The following is a 19,975-nucleotide window of genomic DNA, read 5'->3' on the forward strand; positions in this document are numbered from 1 at the left end:
GGTACCCCCACACCCCCACCACTGAGGGGAAATGGATCCCATTTGATTTGGTATCGGGATCTTCTGAGTTGAACTAACCATTTTTGAACTTTCCATCATTGTCCTTATCAAATCATCCCACAAATGTCTAGGCCAATTCCAATTAGTAGCCCAGTACAGATTAGCAATATGTGGATTAACATTTGACATACTCACATACAAATGCACACCCACTTTTCATCATCTTCCATGCCAGATCTCCTGCTCTCATCCCAGCATTTTAAGAAACGCTGAATGAAGGATCCGGTACCCACAAAGCAAGTTTAGAGGGGACACCAGGGGTGTGTGCACTTTCTTAATATTTGTAAATTTTATATTTTAACCAACCTTTCAGGGTCACATCTGAAGCCTCCTGTTCTCCTGCTTCACCCTTCAGATACCAGAACTTTATAGAGCAGAACACTATGTTTCAGTCAAGAATAATATTTACTCAGACTGGTAATTGCAATAGGAGCATTTAATCAATCAATCAATAAATGACAGAAGAGGACAGGACAGGACAGGAGAGGACAGGAGAGGAGAGGAAGCCATGAAGCAGCATCCAACACTTTGCCTCGGCTGGTGCCCCAGGTCTGCTTGGAGACTGCACATGCAGTAGTGTGACTGCTTGTCCTCTTTGTGGGGAAACTTTGGGCTTTTTTCTTCAGTGTGTCTTGAACCTGATGCCTGATGTGTTACTTCAGAAACCTGCTCACTGGTCTCATCCTGATCATTCTGCACATCTCTCTTAACATCTTCATCCAACTTTACAGCTCGATTGGAGCCACCTACTCCAGGTGAGCCTGATCCTTCACAAGTCAGCAGGTCATTGTCTGACCTTCTCACTCTTGCCAGAGCAACCTTGTCCATTTACAACATTGAGAGGAGCTTTCACACCGATAGCTAACAGCTGCTGACACAACTTCCACAGATATGCTTTTCCTTCCCCTTTCATCTTTCAGCCCACGTGTACATCACATCAAGGTTTCTTCCTGTTAAAGGGGAGTTTTTCCTGCCACTGTTGCTTGTTGGGGGTTAGGCCCTGGGATTCTGGAAAGCGCCTAGAAACAATTTTGATTATAACAGACGCTATATAAATAAAGATTGATTGATTGGAAAACAGAACTGTCAGAAGGCAGTTTCAGCTCTGGTCACTGATGTATAGCCAGACACTGACAAATCACCTCGCATGAAGGAGCACTAATGTGTTCCTCCTGCATTTATGGAGATATTTTCTTTTAGGAATTTAGGACTCAAATTTGATCCAGATTTATGTTTGGATGCAAGGCTTCATTCAATTCTCTGCCAGCATCCACATGCTGGTTTTATCAACTTTGGTGACACCACAGTTGTATTTCAGGTTTGCTGTACTACTGGGGACTCCATCCAGTAGAGCACCACTCTTTGGATTGGAGCAAAGCCAAATGTGAAGGTTCCAGGATTCCCGGGTATATGTTAATTAATTTATAGCTCATTGGTGTTGAACTTTTTTTTCCCTTTCTTTGTTCCGGTCATGTGGTCATTGTTACAATTTGTTCCCAAAATACAAGGTGGGACCTGACAGGTGGAAACAGGTGAAGCAACTTGTGGTGAAAAAGGGTTTATTTCCAATATTTCAAGGTGTGAAGGTGAGTGTTGTGAGAGGCAGACTAAAGGTGAGGTGCTCATCGGAGAGGCACCCATGTTGACCTTAGGAAAGAGAACAAAAGGCTAGAATTAGTCAAGGAAAAACATCACTAGTTCAAAGAATGTTGAACACTCTAGGTACCACAGACAGGACGGACAATCTGACTGTAACCAGCTGGTGTTGGCTGCTTACAAGGACTCCCAACCAGCACTGAGCAAAGAGATGGGTCATCCACGCTCCCTCCGGGAATCACAGAGCAAGAAAAACACAAACACCCTGACTAAAAAGCAGGATCAGGACAGTGAGATTCCAACAAGCCAAAGCTGAGTGTGATCAGGGCAGTTAGGGATGAAGGAAGGAGGGACATGGAAGCACCAATGGAGGAGGAGATGCACAGACAGACCAGCATAGGGGGGTGACAGGAAATAGATGAATCTCTGCATAATTAAGCACCGACAGTACCAACATTCTAAATCCATTTACACATCTCTGACCCCCCAATAGTCAATGCGAAGGTTAAGAGAATCGCCTTGTTTCCTCCATGCAGAATAACCCATCTTCTATAGGAGTGGAGGAAGGGTGAACAGTACCATTTATTGGAACCAAATAGTCCTCCATAGTCTTTCTCTTTGGGTGAGAAAGGAGTATAGTTTGAATTCTGAAGGGGTTGATCCAGACAGTTGGCCATATTGCCAATTTGATGGCAAAAAGACGACTCTGGCCTAGTTCAATACCTCTTTGGCAGCTAACATGCGCAATCTGTTATCAGACAGACAGGTCTGTTGCTCTCACCCAACAGATCTGTCTGCTTGACTTGTTAATGGAAATGGGGGGCTGGGGGAGAATGGGAACACTTTGCAGGCCCTGGATGGGAATGGTTCTAAAACCAAGAAATCAGATAAACTTCGACTTCTGTAATGAAATATTAGTCTCACCTCACTGCCCCCCCTTCCCCCAGCTCTTAACACAAGTAGGAATAAACCAGATAACATGATAATATAACTAGTAAACTAACCTGTGGCATGATAGCTATAAAGTTATATGCATGTACGTTAAATTTAAATGTTTGTTTACAACCAATTAGCCTCAGTAATGCTATAAATAACATTATAGTCGAGTAAATATCTGGTGAATTTCACTCTGTTCTCAAGAGGAGCGTATTGTTGTTTGTGAGCCTGACCACAACAGCAACTCCAATGTTTAGCCATGTTTTGTCTCGGAATCTGTCACATTCTTTTTTATTTAAAGTAACCTAACCCTAAAGTAACAGGCCAGTGCGAGTGTGTGTGCGTGTGTGTGCCTGCCATCAGTAGACCTACTGCACGCAGGAGAAATTATTGACACCACAGCCTCTTTTCTCTGGTTTCCTGCGCATCAAATTAGCGACACAACACAGGGACGGAGAGGGCTGAGAGTTTTTTTCACAAATCACTGTCATAGTGACAGTTTTTAACAAATATGAAGAAGTGTTTTTCTTTTCTTTTTTTAATTGCAGACTCCACCCTTAACCAGAAGAATGGTGTGCTTTTCTTCTGGCCTGTACTAAAGGTCTGCATCTAACACGTCCAGTCCTGCATTTATACACTAGAGTTGGAAGTTGAATGAAAACAGGTTCTAAATGCTAGCTCACACTGCAAGGATACACATGAAAGTGTTTGTTATTGTAAGACTTAGCATCATAAGACAACTCCCTGAATTCCTACCTTAAACTATCACAGTACTGTGTGTGTGTGTGTGTGTGTGTGTGTGTGTGTGTGTGTGTGTGTGTGTGTGTGTGTGTGTGTGTGTGTGTGTGTGTGTGTGTGTGTGTGTGTGTGTGTTACACAGCTGCAACATCTGCGGTTTCTGATCCTTTCAGGTAAAGTCACTGTTCCAGGGGTGGTGCTACTGCGGAGGTATCTACTGCATAGCAGAGTAAGCTTATTTGTGACATCACCAACAAGAATAATAAGAGACATTGTGAAGGAAGGAATAATAAGAAGTATTTTTGAAATACTAAAAACACATTTTGACTGTTTTACGTCGAAATGTTCCAACAGGCTATTATTGCTTTTTTCTGCTGTTGCTGATTTTTATTCTTTCTGCCGTCAGTTTTGTCTTCAATAACAATAAAGGTTGTTGCGCTTCGGTTGAAATGAAGTGTTTGACTAAGTTGAAGGTTGAAATGGGTTTGAGTTACGCCTTGTACGTTTCTTCATCTTCATATTTATTTCACAGACAATAACACTGCCTGAATCAACTTTGGCCCATGAGGCATAGATTAGATCATTAGTTGTTGCTGCTGAACACATAAACTTGTGTCAACACTGTCATCAAAGCCCTAAAAAGTACATCTCCACACTTGACTGCATATTTCAGTTTTTCCTTTGAAAATATCTTTTCCTCAGACTGCAATAATGAATTACACACATAATGTATCTAGCAAAGGCTCCGATCTGGCTCGATGTGTGTTTTACAACGGTCAATACAACATGCTGGACAGATCAACACGTACTTTATTCACCCCAAACTAGAAAATACCTGCGTTATATAAGCAACAATAAAAACATATATAACAGAGAAATAAGAGGGTTTTTACATTTACACTATAACAGCCTCTTGAAGTCTTCATGACGTTTCCATTCACGGGATTTGCCAGTCATTTACCTGTGGAGCTAACCTAGCTCAACATGCGTCGACAAGGCTTGAAGGAGGAAATCTTTGCCACACATTTGCTAATGCTAATTTCATTCAATAATATAAAATGGAAATCATGCTCCAAACACCCCAGCAGACCCTAGCAGTATGCAAAGACATTTAATACATATATATATATACTAAATCTAAAAGAATGCATCAGCTGTGTGGGGTATTTGCCTGCGGCACTTGAGCCTTCCTGAGAGACAGTTTGCACAAACCTTCTTTGTTTCATCTCGAGAACAGAAGTTGCATTGTGGTTAAGCTCTTTCACAGCAATGGAATTTTCTGTTGAACGAAGCCAATTTAAAACAGCCCCCTCCTTTTTCACTGTAGATACCATCACTGCTTTTTTAATTATGACACTTTCGAACTTAACCTGGGGGGGGGGGGGGGGGGGGGGGGGGGGTCTAGGTAGACATCTTCTGGAACTTCAATTCTAAAATAATATTCAAATAAACATTAAAATGCATGTGATAACAAAACAATGCATAGGCTTTAAAGATCAGGGCCCCTTCCTTCAAATGCTCCCCCCAAATCGCTTGACTTGGACCCTATCTTTGTGTGCACATTGCAGGGAAGAGAGTCTGATTACACTCAGTAGCCCAGCTCATTAATTCATCTTCGGAGTGGGACATTTTTCATGTAATAAGCTAAACCCCTTGCTAATGGATATATCGTTTACTTCAGCTCTTTATTTGTATGTCATTATTGAGGTTCAGCTGATGACTTCTGTAATAACTGAAATTTAATATTCTCACCTACAATGTTTTGAGCTATTTGTCACTGTTTTTGTCACTAACGAATACCCAGAGCATGAGTGAATAACACTGATGTGACCTCAGGTTTGTTTCTTCAATGTTTGCCTGTTGGTAATCAAACGCCTGTCCAAATGCGATAGAATGCAATAGAATGCAATATATACACACACATGTACAGTATGCACAAACATTCCAACAAGCCATTCGGTTGTCTTTAGCTCATAGTGCATTTGTTCCTGGGAACAAGCTGCATACCTGAGGCCTTGTCTAAACAGGAAAAGAAGTTTGAATCAGTAGTCCTTTGTAGTGAATATCTTTGGCAGCCAGCCGGGCAACTCTTCTTGTAACAGCAGGAGGAGGAGGGGCTGTTAAGATCCAACTTGTGGATCTTGATCTAATGCCTCCCTCTCTGACTCTGTTTACATGTGCTGAAGATCCTGTTCCCAACTTCTTCTGTCATGCAGCCTAGTTCTGGTTTGGCTCAAGGATTCAGGCCTTTGCATATGCGCCATTATTCCACAACTGTACTGATCACAACTTATGTGTGTTTAAATAGATTAAAGATTTGCTCTGGCAAAAGTGCAAATTGCATCTGATTAATGAACACATCAAGAGAAATCCTGCTGTATAAAAATAGGAAAGAGAACAGATTGTTCTGTAAGACATGAATGATCCAGGTAGAGTTTTTTGCTACTAAAGAAAAGTAACACATCATTTGAGCATCCATCCACTCACAATTAAAGTCATCCATTTTGTCAGCGCTTCAACCGATACAGACTCAGCATATTTTTAGTTGTGTTTTTGCTACGAACCCTTTGAAGCACCTTCAAGAACACACCTTTTTTAGGGGCCAACTGTTGGGATGATGACTAAGGTGATCTTTCCAATGGGTAAAAGAATAATAAATGAAGATTGGACAACTGACTCTACAGTGTTACATCACACGGTCAATTTGGTATCTGGATCTGCAGAACTTACTTATGCACACAAATGCAGATGACCAATTGGTTCCATTACTTTTAAGTTTCTAAGCATTGTTGCTATATCAGCTGACAAACCTTTAGTAGTAGAAGATGAGCCTGATGATTATTGAGATAAGGAGACTGCATTATCTCATCTAATGACTGGAAGACTGATGCTGAAACTGTGACAAATGAGCTGTCTGAAACATCCTCTCACTGTGGATGGATGGATGGATGGATGGATCGATGTATGGATGGATGGATGGGTGCGTGGGTGGGTGGATGGATGGATGGATGGATGGATGGATGGATGGATGGATGGATGGATGGATGGATGGATGGATGGATGGGTGCGTGGGTGGGTGGATGGATGGATGGATGGATGGATGGATGGACTTTTCCCATAAGTTTAATTTCAATTGGACCACTATGCTGCTCATTTAATCAGAAGATGAATGGAATCAATGGTCATGATGAATCAGTGGTCTTTATGATTTCATCAATGTAACAGAGGATCCTCTCATCTCTTCTACTGAGCACTTGGACACATCTTCAACACATCTCTGTTGTGCTTCTGATGTGGTCAAAACCTCTGTTTAAAAGGACAACAAGCGAAATTTGCTGTGAGAAAATTGAAAGGTGTCATTACATCAGGAGTGTAGTACGATGTCACAGAACTCATGTGTTGATCTCCAGCATTTTACAAGTCAGCTTCATGTATATCGGTGTACATTGGTGTTATTTGCCACCTCCACCTTCCCTATAAAAGGCTACAGCATGTGGGAGTATTTTTAAGTGATACAATTCAAAAGGAAACCTTCAACTAAAGATCACCAGGATCTGAAAATGACCTCTAAAGAAACAATGGTCATTGGGGAGAAGTTGCCCTCTCCTGGACAGGTAAGTAACAAACATTTTGCTCTTGGCTGACTGTAACAGGTGAGATTCACAGATGTGTTTAGGTTGTACTGGAAGGTGCATTAAAAAAAGTTAGAGTCCAGAATCACCCTAACCCTACGACAAAAGAGGGTCGTACCATTTTCACATTAAGCAGTTACTTCTGATCACTTTTTATCACCTTTCTAAGTGGTGTTCTTGTTGTTTAGAATGTGTACACATCATTGTGATGAGATATCTTTTTCCTCTAGACCACTGACATACAATGATATCAATCAATCAATCTTTATTTATATAGCATCTGTTACAATCAAAATCATTTCTAGGCGCTTTCCAGAATCCCAGGGCCTGACCCCCAACAAACAACAGTGGCAAGGAAAAACTTCCCTTTATCAGGAAGAAACCTTGAGCAGGACCAGGCTCATATAGGGGGACCCTCCTGCTGATGGCCGGCTGGGTAGAGAGAGAGGAGAAGGGGGAGGGGGACAGGTAGAGGAGAGGAGAGGAGACCATGTAGGTGGGGTGACAGAGGCCTGTCAGGTGATCATGCGCTATATGCTATAGAACTGATATGAATTCAGTTTCCTGTATTTTACAATGAGAGAAAATTACATGCTAGCATGTACTGTATACACAGTATTATATTCATAAAATATGAATTATTGTCTGTCTTCTTGCTGTTTTTGAAGCATGAACAAAGAGTAGAAGCTCTTTATGAACCCTTCTGGAGGTCTGGTGCCCCCTCTTAAGGAATTCCATGATTAGATGAATCACCCACAGCAGCACTATGTTGTTTTGCATTTGGAAATAGAAAATAATTTTAAAACACTTTAAAAGTGTATTTTCACAGACCTGAAAATGTCCCGTTCATCATCATTCAGCAATTTGTCTTGACAACCAAAGTGTCACCAAAAGTGATTCATATTTCAGTTAGTGTTTGGGAAGTTGTCATAAGAGTGCAGATTTAATCAGGAGGTCCGTTCACTGCAGATCATGTTCATGTTCTATGGATGGACGTATGCATGCATGAGGAAACTTTCAAATTTTAAGTTTGAATATAAAACTAAGTGGAAAGAAGTAGTGGAAGGCAGCTGCTGCAGGTAACGAACAAACTTAGTTTTGTAAAAGAACGTCCAAAATTATCCTAATATTTTGTAACTGTCTATACTCACAAAACCCATTCGTTTGAATTATTTATGGTTATCGTACTGATTTAAGAAGTAAGTATTGTTTTGGGGACGCAAAGGGCAACGGAACACCTCCGACGCTGATCTGGAGGCAGCACCTCCTGTGTCTCTGTGAAAGAGTAACTGGCAAAATAAAAAATAAAATGACGGCAAATTGACCCAACAACAGAAGTGCGCTATTCCACTAGGGGAAGCCAAGTAGTGAAAGATGAGCAGGATGAAAAAAGAAAAAAAAAAGATACATTACTCCTTATTTCTTTCTTTAAATATGAGAAGAGACACGTGCACTTGAGATGGTTTGGATTGCTGTTAGCTAATTTGCTAATTTCACTTGGGGAAAAATGTCAAAAAGTCAACAAAGTTTGACTAACTTTTTCAAATAGGCTGGCCAGCCAAAATTTTCAGCTGCTTTTAATCTGTCTGTTGCTATCATTCCTATGTGCACATTAAAATTGGAAGTTCACTGTATTTAAGTTGATTAAAGCCCAAAATCACGACCATTGTTGCCTTGGAGGGCTCTACAAGCGGCACACTTGTGACATCCTCTGTCCTTAGACCCGCAAACAGGGTCCGGCAAACCTTTTAGGAACAAGAAGAGACCTGGAGGCGAGCCACAGATGAGGCAACCCCCCGGGATGGACAGACGTGTAGTAGATGCACATGGTGAGTCCCAGTTTCCATGGTCACCATCACATTATGGAGTGCTTGGCTCATCCAATTTTGGTTAAATTAATAGTCCACCGGATAATTGCTGCTTGTGAAAATGATTGTTGTAGCTTACTTTTTGTGATGATCTGAAATTAAAACAGACTTCAAGCTACATAGGCAGTATATTGTATTGTTTTCTTTCTTATCTTGGGTTCTTTCACCCCCAATACCCATTTTAAGTCTCCAGATTTCCGCCACCCCCCACCCCCCCACCCCCAATTCCATATTAAGTCAATGATCTTAAAAGCTGTTTTGGTTAAGGAGCCTCTCCAGGTGGCTTTCAGTGACAAACTGAGTGAAAACACAGCTGTGGACACTTCCCAGATGGGACAGACCTCTACAGTGGAGACCAGATCATCCATGTACCAGGGGGTCTAAACCCCTCATCCCATGCAGGTTACTTTATTTAATCTCTGGTCACATGTTCTCAGCTCAGTCGCAGCTGCTCTGTCGGAAGCATTTGGCTTCACCGTGCCCCCACTCCCTCTTTGTGCAGATGGTACAGATGTTTATTTGTATTTAGAAGGCTCTTGTTTTCTTCAGTTGCATCAGTAAACTGGATCCTGACCTGCCAGGTTCATATGCCTTTGAGTCAGACTGGTTCAAGCAGTTTCAACAGCTGAGCCTTTGCGGGTGTTGGTACTCACCTTTGTCTTGATTTTTTCTATTCCTGCAGCTCCTGGTTCACAGATCCACCTCCTCCGTCTGCACATTGCTTGTTGCACCTTTCAGTAGCCTTTCTGAGGATGAAACGTTTTTATGATCAGGTTTGTCTGTGTCTGTATTTTGGGTGCTTGATGTAACAGGTCCCTCTGTTTTCTCCTGCCAAGAGCATAAAGGTGTTTTTGTTTCAAGAAGTGGCGGTGAATTTGCCCCTTCAAGTATATATAAATATAATTAGAATTCTTGGGTCTGAATCAAAATAGTTATATTTGCTTGGAGGTTATTTCAGAATGAATACCATTTTTATCAATTATTTGCCATGGTTTATCCCAGCATGAATGCACAACATTTAAAGCAAAGTTTATTATTTCTATTATTGTAATGCTAATTAGACAAACTAATAATGAAAAATGTTGCATGTATAAAATGCTTCAGACCTTTTTCCATGCTACAAAATTAGTTTGCCATGAAAAAAGGTACATCTCTGCACATAAGTGGAAAAAGACAGAGCTCAGAAATAGGAATAGCTAGCACAGACAGCTACAAAATGGGAAGAAAAGTCAACAGTCGCCTTACTGCGGTGATCTCTCAGTTTTCTTTATGGTTCTATCCCTTTTGGAGTCATGGGTAGGGAGCTGGAGCCCCACTGCATATGGTAAAGACAGGACACACCTCTGAATGTGAAACCTGCTCATTGAAGACCCAAGATGAGCAATTTGGGGTTTGGTACCTTGCTCAAGGACACCTGGGCAGTGCTCAGAAGGTGTCCTGGCACCTCCTCTGCTACCAGAAAACCTTCGGCACCAGGGCTTGAACCATGAACCTCAGCCTTCCTGCCTAGTGCCATAGAGACTGAGGTACCGCCACCCCATGTCGTGGTTATAACAGCACAACATGAGTGGAAATCATGAGGGGGCAGACTGGACCAGACCTGGGAACGCTGGAAGATCATATAATTGTTTACCTAATATTCATAACTTTCATGTAAAAAATGTGTCAATTATAGACAAATTAGCAGTGTCATAGGTTTGATGTCAGAGGCCTGCTCACAGACATATATGTAATTGTTTGGTATAGTGTTGAGCTAACCAACTAGCATAAGTCCCTTTTGCACCAAGTACTTATAGGAACGTAGTAACAGGAAAAGTCGACTTCTTAATCAGTTCAACTGACTACCTCCCTGAAAAATAATTTTTCATTTCCTTTTCACCGTCATTAAAAAGAAGAGAAAAAGAGGAAAAAGCTGACACCAAACAATGTGACCGGCAAATGGTGCCAGACAAATGGTTGAAATTCTGTTCAAAAGTTATCTGAAATGATTGAATTTAGAATGATATCAAACAATATATTTGATAAAATGTAAATGTAATAGTAAACTACAGCAAATAAAATGAGGGCTGTCAAAAATGTGCCTATATCAAACTACACCTTCAAATCAAATAATGCTGCTTTAAGCAATTGAAATATAGATAAAATAAAGAACAAACAAACCATATAACCATGGCATGTTTCTTGCTTGTACCTTTCATGCATTTTAGCCACAATGAATGTGAAGCAGTACGACTGACAATGGTAGTTTTTACTGTTCAACGAGCCAGAACAATTGGCTTGTTTGTGAGGCTCTGTTATCCTTCATCATAGATATGGAACATTGGTCACCTCTATAACAAAAAAATTTGGCACTGTGATTGGCTAATATTGGCCCTGCAACAAAGATGTTTACGGTACTTGATCAAAATGGAGTTAGAAGGGCATTTAAAAATCCTCATTGATTATTTCAGAGTGGGTGGGATTTAGGAGTAATGGTTCTTATGCCAGGGGAGAAGTGCCTGCTCTGAACTATGAGCCGGTCCGAATGCAAAAATGAAGGGGCCATAGACACTGCAATAATCCCTCCTGTTACTCAACTGGTGACCCAGCTGTGTGCAGAGCAGGAAAAGGGGATCTCCTACATCACTCAGTAGCTTTAGGGCTCCATAAAATCTTGACAGTTTTCTGACTTTGTAAATTACAACACAGTTCTAAATGGATTGCATTTTGTTTCAGTCTTTACTTCCTGACTGAATCTCGTCCACATCTGTACTGAGAATCTGATGAATTCCTTGTAGATTAAATCACACAAATTTTGATCATCCTTGGGATGAAAGAAGAGTAATTGGTCCTGTGAATATTCCCTGTTTGTTGTTTTCAAGTGTCTTTTACTAAGGAGCAGCATCAAAATAGTTGATTCTCTGGACCCTTCCCCCTGAGCTTTGGAGCTCAGCCAGAGGGACTGCTTTTATGAACAGACCTCCGTGTCTTCATCATACCTGACAATTTCAGCTGTGTCCTGTTCCCTTCCTCAGAAGTGTCACATGGTGTTGGTGCGATGTGTCTAGCCAGCAGTTTTAAGCTGATTTTTGCAGCGACATCCCCCTAGGGGCAGACGAGACACGTCACATCACCGCTGCGTGACACTTCTGAGGAAGGCGGCAGGATGCAACCCAAACTGTCAGACATAGAGGTCTGTTCATAAAATTCCATATGATACATTATACAGGAAGAACATTGCTTTCAAGTGCTGTGAAAGAATATTCGAGTTTGTTTTTTTCTCAGTACACTTGCAAAGAAATCAAAAATGCTTTGTCATGATATTGACACATATATCTAATACATAATAAATGATCCGTGTTTGCCTTAAAACAGCAATGCTATGCTCAATAGTTAGATAGATAGCATGTGCATCATCAAAGACTAGGGGGACTGTGAACAGCTGATTGATCACACTGAGCGAGTCATGTTTGAGAGAACATACACAAACACCTCCTCCAGCTCCTCTGCAGGGTTTCATGTCACTTCCTCCTTCAAGCTAAATGTCCTAGTTTTTCCACCTGCTCCTCCTCTGCCTCTGGAGTGAGGCCTTGACAGGACTTAAATCCTAAATGTTGATTCAGCTTCCATTTTTCCAAAGCTTTCCCTTTGGAAAGGATCATGTGTGGAGGACAGGAGTGCAGTGGCCTAGAGCAACCAGATGGAACATTTAGCTACATAAAGAACTGATGTGATGTTGGATATTTACCCTGGGAACCCTTAAAGACACCCATCAGAGACTGGGTCAGTAGACCAAGACAACTGTCAAAAAAACAAACCAAAAAAAACCTTTCACTAATGCTGCAGAGGTAGGAGTTTGGTAACCTGTGGTTCCCAAAGCAGATTTGATCAGTTTACGTCTAGTGGTGTAGCCACAAAAAAACAAATACTGAGGCTGCAAGAAAAGGCACTGCAAAAGATGTATGGACATGTCGCAGTCCTGTTCAAGGGAGAGATGTTACATTGACTCTGAAGTGAACAGCGTCTTGTATGGTATGATAAATCCAAACAAGTAAGACCTTCACTGATTAAATCTTTACTACAATTAAAATACAGTATACAGTACACATATTTGCGTGGGCACCTAATTGTGAAGACATCGAGCTCCAGGAACTAAAGAGCTCAGACCCCCTCAGTTTACTCGTTGCATCCTCTGTGTCATTAAGAAATGTGTTTGTAAGATGTCTGTATGTTTTCCTCATCTTTTCTGTCTGTACTGTCCTCCTTTCTCCTCCTCCTTTACCCTTATTTACCCCGGCCATCACCATGACGGTCTCCCCTCTATGAGCCTGGTTCTACTCAAGGCTTCTTCTTCTTCCACTTGCTTGTTGGGGGTCCGGCCCTAGGTTAACTCTTAAAACTATCACATAAATGTTCCTCCTAACACTGGTAAAGAGTTAATATTTAAAAGAACCCCCTTTTTAAGATAGTTTAACTTAATTAAAAAAAATATATTTTAGAATAATTTGCATCAGCAAAATAATTGAATAGATAATTGTTATTCAATTATCTAAGAGAATAAATTGGAACAACAGCTATTGGAAAGTGAATTCAACAGGGACAAAGCATTTTGTAGCACTTTCCCATGTTTGTGTTTCCTGGAGAAAGTCTTGTGTTCCCTAGAGTCTTCCACTGCACTCCTTCAGGCTCCACTAGTTATTACATCAGATAGGTAGGTGCCTACATCTGGCCAACTATCATGGGAAACTGCAGTGAGGAAATGGTGCATTATTGTTGTACAAGAATGGGACCTCCACTATAGAATCAGATATGTGTCTGCCTCTAATCACTGAAGTGGCTTTTTCTGAAGACGTTGTCTATGCTTGCTTGCAAAAGAACTCTGACTGTTCATGTTTATGCCTCCTACCTGGTCCATACCGATGTCAGTGGAATTCTTACTTCATACCTGATCTAAGCTTAGTGCAGAATTTTAAGATGGATGTTGACAGAAAATCACAGCTCTGGATTCAAATTAATTTTTAGACTTTTTGTTTTCTCAAACAATAATAATAATATTAATAATAATAATAATAATAATAATAATAATAATAATAACAATAATAATAATAATAATAATAATAATAGTTTTTGTTTCAGTCAGTCTTTGATTTTTGTACTGATTTCTCCGTATTGACCTTGACTGATCGTCGGCGTCCGCAGTAATGCGGACTCTGCACCGGTCCGTAGTGGTGGAGAGAGAGCTGAGCCAAAAGGTGAAGCTTTCGATTTACCGGTCGATCTTCGTTCCTACCCTCACCTATGGTCATGAGCTTTGGGTCATGACCGAAAGAACAAGATCACGGGTACAAGCGGCCGAAATGAGCTTCCTCGTAGGGTGGCTGGGCTCTCCCTTAGAGATAGGGTGAGAAGCTCTGCCATCCGGGAGGAGCTCGGAGTAGAGCCACTGCTCCTCTGCGTTGAGAGGAGGCAGATGAGGTGGCTTGGGCACCTAGTTAGGATGCCCCCTGGACGCCTCCCTGGTGAGGTGTTCAGGGCATGTCCCTCCAGTAGGAGACCCCCGGAAAGACCCAGGACACGTTGGAGAGACTATGTCTCTCGACTGGTCTGTTCTGGGAACGACTGGGGATCCCTCCGGATGAGCTGGAAGAAGTAGCTGGGGAAAGGGAAGTCTGGGCTTCTCATCTTAGGCTGCTGCCCCCGCGACCCGACCCTGGATAAGCGGTTTAGTGGGAGCTCATGCTGTGATCAGAAACTGTCCTCAGAGACCTAGCTTCATCCTACCTGAAGGAGCTAGTGACACCTTATGAGCCCAATTGACCGCTCCGCTCTCAGATGCTGTTATGCTGCTATTGGCTGAGGCTCCCGGGGTCCAGAAACATGATCACCTGACAGGCCTCTGTCACCCCACTGGGAAATGGTCTCCTCTCCTCTCCTCTCCTCTCCTCTCCTCTCCTCTCCTCTCCTCTCCTCTCCTCTCCTCTCCTCTCCTCTCCTCTCCTCTCCTCTCCTCCTCACCAAGTAGACTAGTGATGTTATTTCTTGTGTAGTTTTTCTGCCCCCCTTCTTCTGTATTCATCTACAGGTATTACACCTTCAGAGCTGCATGCTGACCTACTGACCTCTGACCCCGCTGACCCACTCAACTTGAATCCACCTTATTTTACTTAATATAATGTATTTCTGTATGTATTTCTATGCTCTACCTATTCTCTCCTCTACCTGTCCCCCTCCCCCTTCTCCTCTCTCTCTACCCAGCTGGCCATCAGCAGGAGGGTCCCCCTACATGAGCCTGGTCCTGCTCAAGGTTTCTTCCTGTTAAAGGGGAGTTTTTCCTTGCCACTGTTGCTTGTTTGGGGTCAGGCCCTGGGATTCTGTAAAGCGCCTAGAAACAATTTTGACTGTAACAGACGCTATATAAATAAAGTTTGATGATAAAGATTAATAACTGACTGCCTTGACAGTAATGGTCAGTTTAAGAACCTAAAAGAAAGTCCAGAGACTGCGCTATTGAAAATTTTGACAATCTTGGTTGCAATTTGCACATACACAAGTTTACAGTCCTTCTGTTACTTGATTTAAGCAATGCTTTTGATACAGAGAATCACCCAATTCTTTTATACAGACTAAGACACCTGGTCAGCATTCTTGATACTGTCTTTTAATAATCTTTTGATTTTATCTCATGGAGATAAAATGCTGCCCTCTCACTTTTGAAAAGTAGTTTCTCAGGGATCCATGAAATTACCCAAAGGCTCAATTTTAGGCCCAGTACTATTATAATTTAATATTTAACATACTAACAACAGTCTATTTGGTTAAACTGGGCAGAAAGGAGGGGGGGTGACAACTCCTAAACTATAGAGTTGTCACCTTCATAAGGACGAGGCATAGAAACTGTGCTGATTCAACCAATCGAAGGCCTACCTGTGACCTGCTCAAGATGCCGGCAGCCAGCAGCTCATTCCAGGATGTGACGAGCTGGAAACCAGGACTTTTCCCCTGGCACATATCCCTCTCAATCCACCAAGTACTGCAGTTCACTTCCCCAAAAAAGTTCCCATAACAGGCGCCTGACTGAATAAGCTGCACCACCATCAATGAGACAAGGAGGTGGAGGAAGTGGATTTATGACCCTTTCTATTGGAACCGGGCCAATGAACTTGGGCATACTCTACCCACAGCACCTGTTTAGACCACGACAAAGGATTCTGGAAAACAAACAAAGCCATCTCCCGATTCTTGCATTCTGTTTGACCATTGAACTGATGGTGAAACTCCATGGAAAGGCCGGACATGGCCCCAAGCTGACTGTAGAATTCTTTCCAATATGCAAACTGGTGTCCTTGGTCAGAAACTATATTCACAGGAATACCTTGGAGACAGAAGACATGATGTAAGATCAAGGGTGTCCTCATCCTGGGTGGAGCACCAGAAACATCTTCAGACTCAAATGCAGAAGGTAAATTCGGCAGAGTGACAAAACGGGCCACTTTGGAAAATGGTCAACAATGGTGAGGACGACCAGCTTACCATGTTAATTAGGGAGACGGTGCGGATTACCAGGAGAGGGTGGCCATCTTCCGCACCTACTGCCGCGACAAGATAACCGCGCCCAGCCACATCACCAACATGGATGAGATCCCTCTGACTTTTAACATCCCTTTGACCCACAAAGTGGAGAAAAAGGGACCAGCACGGTGGCGATTCGCACAACGGGGCACGAGAAGTCTTCGTTCACCGTGGTTCTCAGCTGCCACGGAAACGGACAGAGCGCTGGATGACGGAAGGCGAACACTGCTTCACAAAGACTATGAGCGGCAGTGGCGGGCAGGTTATGCCACCATATGCGGGTGGATTGTAGACGCATGGGCTATGATACCGTCTTCATGTATTGTACGAGCTTTCACAAAATCAACGCTGAAGCGGAACCAGTCGATGAGTCCGATTCAGATGATTAAGAAGAGGAATTTGGGATGTTGGACATTGAAATAGTTTGATTCAGATACAGAAGATGAAAACTTTGATGGTTTTGTGGTGGAAGAATAAATATTTTGTTCAATAAATGTGTCGAAACTCACTGTTTTACTTCCGTTGTCATTTTTTACTGTATGTTTCAGCATGCGCCTAATAATACGGTGCACCTTATGTTTTAAATACAGAAATAGCAGCCATAACTGAGACTGCGCCTTTTAATACAGTGTGCTTTATGGTCGTGAAAATACGGTAATCACTGGAGCATTTTTGCAGCAAATTGAATTTAGTCTGTATTAATTAGTCAGTCCATCATAATTAGTCATCCATATAGAATGAGAGAATGGTCATTATTTCCATCTACACATACATGAGAAAACGACTGAATCAAACTCTCTTCTTTCTGTCTAAAGGATTGTGTTGACTACATCTTTTACTTGGAGGAGACAAGTGGGTCATTGGCCCCATTTAGAACTTGCTTCAATCATTTCATATTCATTATCTTACAGTGCAAATTGCAGTTAGAAATGTTTGCAACTAGAGTTGCTAATTGTTTCATATTGTACTGTGTTCACAGAACTATTTAATCCAATTATTTTTGCCAAATCTTAGATTGAAAGTCTCCACAAGAACTCCAGCTTTGGTTTGGTGGAACATATTGGTTATATCAAATAATATACCTGGCTGGTAAAAATTAATACATCTGCTGAAAATGTTCATAAACGAATTTTAACCTTTTATCTGGTGTTTTTTTTAGTATTATTTTTAATGTGATTTTATGCAAACTGCACATGCTGCAACCTTGATGAGAAACAATAAATGTTCCCACATGTTTCCTTGAGTAAATGAGATCCTTGGCCAGGTTTCCATTCACATAATAGTATAATGAGGAGAAACTTGCTGCATTTATACACAGGCTCCAGACAACCTCAGAAATCCAACATCTTCAAGGCTTCGTTGGGCTCCAGTCAGCCATGTGGCATGTTCTGAGGGCTATTATTAGATAACAATAGTTTACAAGGTCAGCCACAGATTTCTGCCTTGAGTTCTTGGTAGTTCAGAGAATTCTTAAAGACTTCAACACCTGTTGTCTTTAGCGTGACATTTTCTGGATCGTTTTTAGAAGGAATTGCGAGGCCACCTTGAAAAGCCCACCTCATACATGCAACTCCTCAGGCATGTTAATGCCCCCTCTGCACTGTTTCACAAATACCTCCAATTAGTACAACTAGAGTTGAAAGTATTATGCTAACACAATAATGAGCTGGAAGGGAACCACTGCGAACTGTTCTGGCAACATAATTAACACTTCAAGATTGAGATAAAAGTGCAACATATCCGTCGTTTCCTTAGCTTCTGTTGGGCTGACTGCATTTAGTTCCACTACAATCAGCTGTAATACAATGAATTAAATCATTAAAACAGCCACTGAGCCACAATATTTATTTGGTGGGGCAGCACACACCACTAGAAGTAGAATTAACCACATGTTTATGGTTAGTATGCCTTCAGCAATATGCAACTGTCAAAATGAGGAAATGTCAGTCATGGTAATGATCCAAGTGGCTAATCAGACCCTTCATAACAGGAAAGAGAGCCCCAGTGGATTTAATAGAATGATAAAAGATAAATTAACTGGCTCTAACAATATTGACTAAGAAAGAACAAAATGACTCATTAAAGCCCAAGACCAAAAGGTTAGGTGGACTTCTGTCAGTGGAATAGTTGTGGAACTACACATCTGCTTGCTGAAGTAGAAGTGGGTGTCAGAGAGGGGAGCGTTCACAGCTCATATGAGTTCTAAGTGAAGTGGCCATACATTGTGGGGCCCAGAGAAGGTTTGTCTTCCGCCTGATGTTTAATAAGAAGGATTTGTTTTCTTTAAGCGTTCCAAACAGTGAGGAGAGGGTGGATTCCACCTTGGGATCTTCCTTTCCTTTGCCTCCTCCCTCCGTCAAACACTCCTGGTCTATCCTCTCTGCAGGCTTCTCCATTTTTACTCATGTAAACACCCTTGCTGCTGTTTATGCACACACTTCAAGGAAGCGTCTCAGTCACACAGAGCTTCTTGCATCTGTTGGAAGTAGAATAAACTTATTATAGAGCTCCTTTCTGACTCAGGTTGCAAAAGGAAAAGCTTTAATTTGGGGCCATAGTCATGGTTAAGCTATGTCAGTCTAACCACAGTAGCTCTGAATATTCATGTTCTCTGACTTGCAGATTTTTTTTTTACATATATTGTGTGAGAATGTGCTTGGCAAATAATGATGATTTGGGTTATTGAATTTTGAATTGCATTGCCACTTCCTGTTATATTCATGTGTTTTTATGTATATGAAGCTGTAAGCAGAATACGGCTGTTTGTGTAATGAACTCATATGACAGCATGCTGCCCTCTCACTATTGCTCTATTTTCAGTGCTGACAGATTGAGGAACACACCTGCTGCTATCAGCTGTGATGTTGTGGCTCCCTCTACAGTATGAAACTACAAAATCTACCAAGAATTGAACCAACCGCTGAGCACAATCCTCACAAACCCTGGGTTAGTGATGACCTGACCTGCTTTTGCGTTTGATGGTGAGGGAAACCAGAGCCAGACATGGAGAGAGCAGACAACTCCACACAGAAAGGCATGCTATGACTGGGGGTCCAATCAGTGACCTTCTCGCTGTTGGGCAAGCGTGCTAACCTCTGTGCCAACTAAGGTCACCACAGATGGAGGGGATCAAATGCTCTTATAAAATAGAATTCAATAAATATATAGTTACCAATTAACTTTATTACACGTGTGCACTCACTCATATTACAAACAAATCCTGCCTTATTCTACGATATATATGCCTTGTTCCAGTAGCCAATACATAGTGACATGTGGTGGTGGATAAACACCGGAAGACAGTGGTGGTGATAGATGTAGCAATCCCGAGTGATAGCAACATCAGGAAGAAGGAACACGAGAAGCTGGAGAAGTACCAAGGGCTGAAGGAGGAGATGGAGAGAATGTGGGGGATGAAGGCAACAGTGGTCCCAGTGGTGATCGGGACACTAGGGGCAGTAACACCCAACCTGAGTAGATGGCTCCAACAGATACCAGGAACCACACCAGAGATCTCTGTCCAGAAGAGTGCAGTCCTAGGAACAGCTAAGATCCTGCGCAGAACCCTCAGACTCCCAGGCCTCTGGTAGAGGACCC

At 41.9% G+C, this 19,975-nt stretch overlaps 1 long non-coding RNA gene across 1 annotated transcript; it reads right to left on the bottom strand.

The window, feature by feature from the left end:
- Positions 1-1,412: 1,412 nt before the first annotated feature.
- Positions 1,413-19,905, bottom strand: LOC115246999 (uncharacterized). The gene is made up of 3 exons (XR_003886097.1): positions 19,849-19,905; positions 9,484-9,576; positions 1,413-1,707 (listed from the first exon to the last, which is right to left on the bottom strand). It is a non-coding gene; the product is annotated as an uncharacterized lncRNA (long non-coding RNA).
- Positions 19,906-19,975: the final 70 nt, after the last annotated feature.

This window comes from Takifugu rubripes, chromosome 2 (genome assembly GCF_901000725.2).
Source record: "Takifugu rubripes chromosome 2, fTakRub1.2, whole genome shotgun sequence".
In the NCBI taxonomy this organism is placed as follows: Eukaryota; Metazoa; Chordata; class Actinopteri; order Tetraodontiformes; family Tetraodontidae; genus Takifugu; species Takifugu rubripes.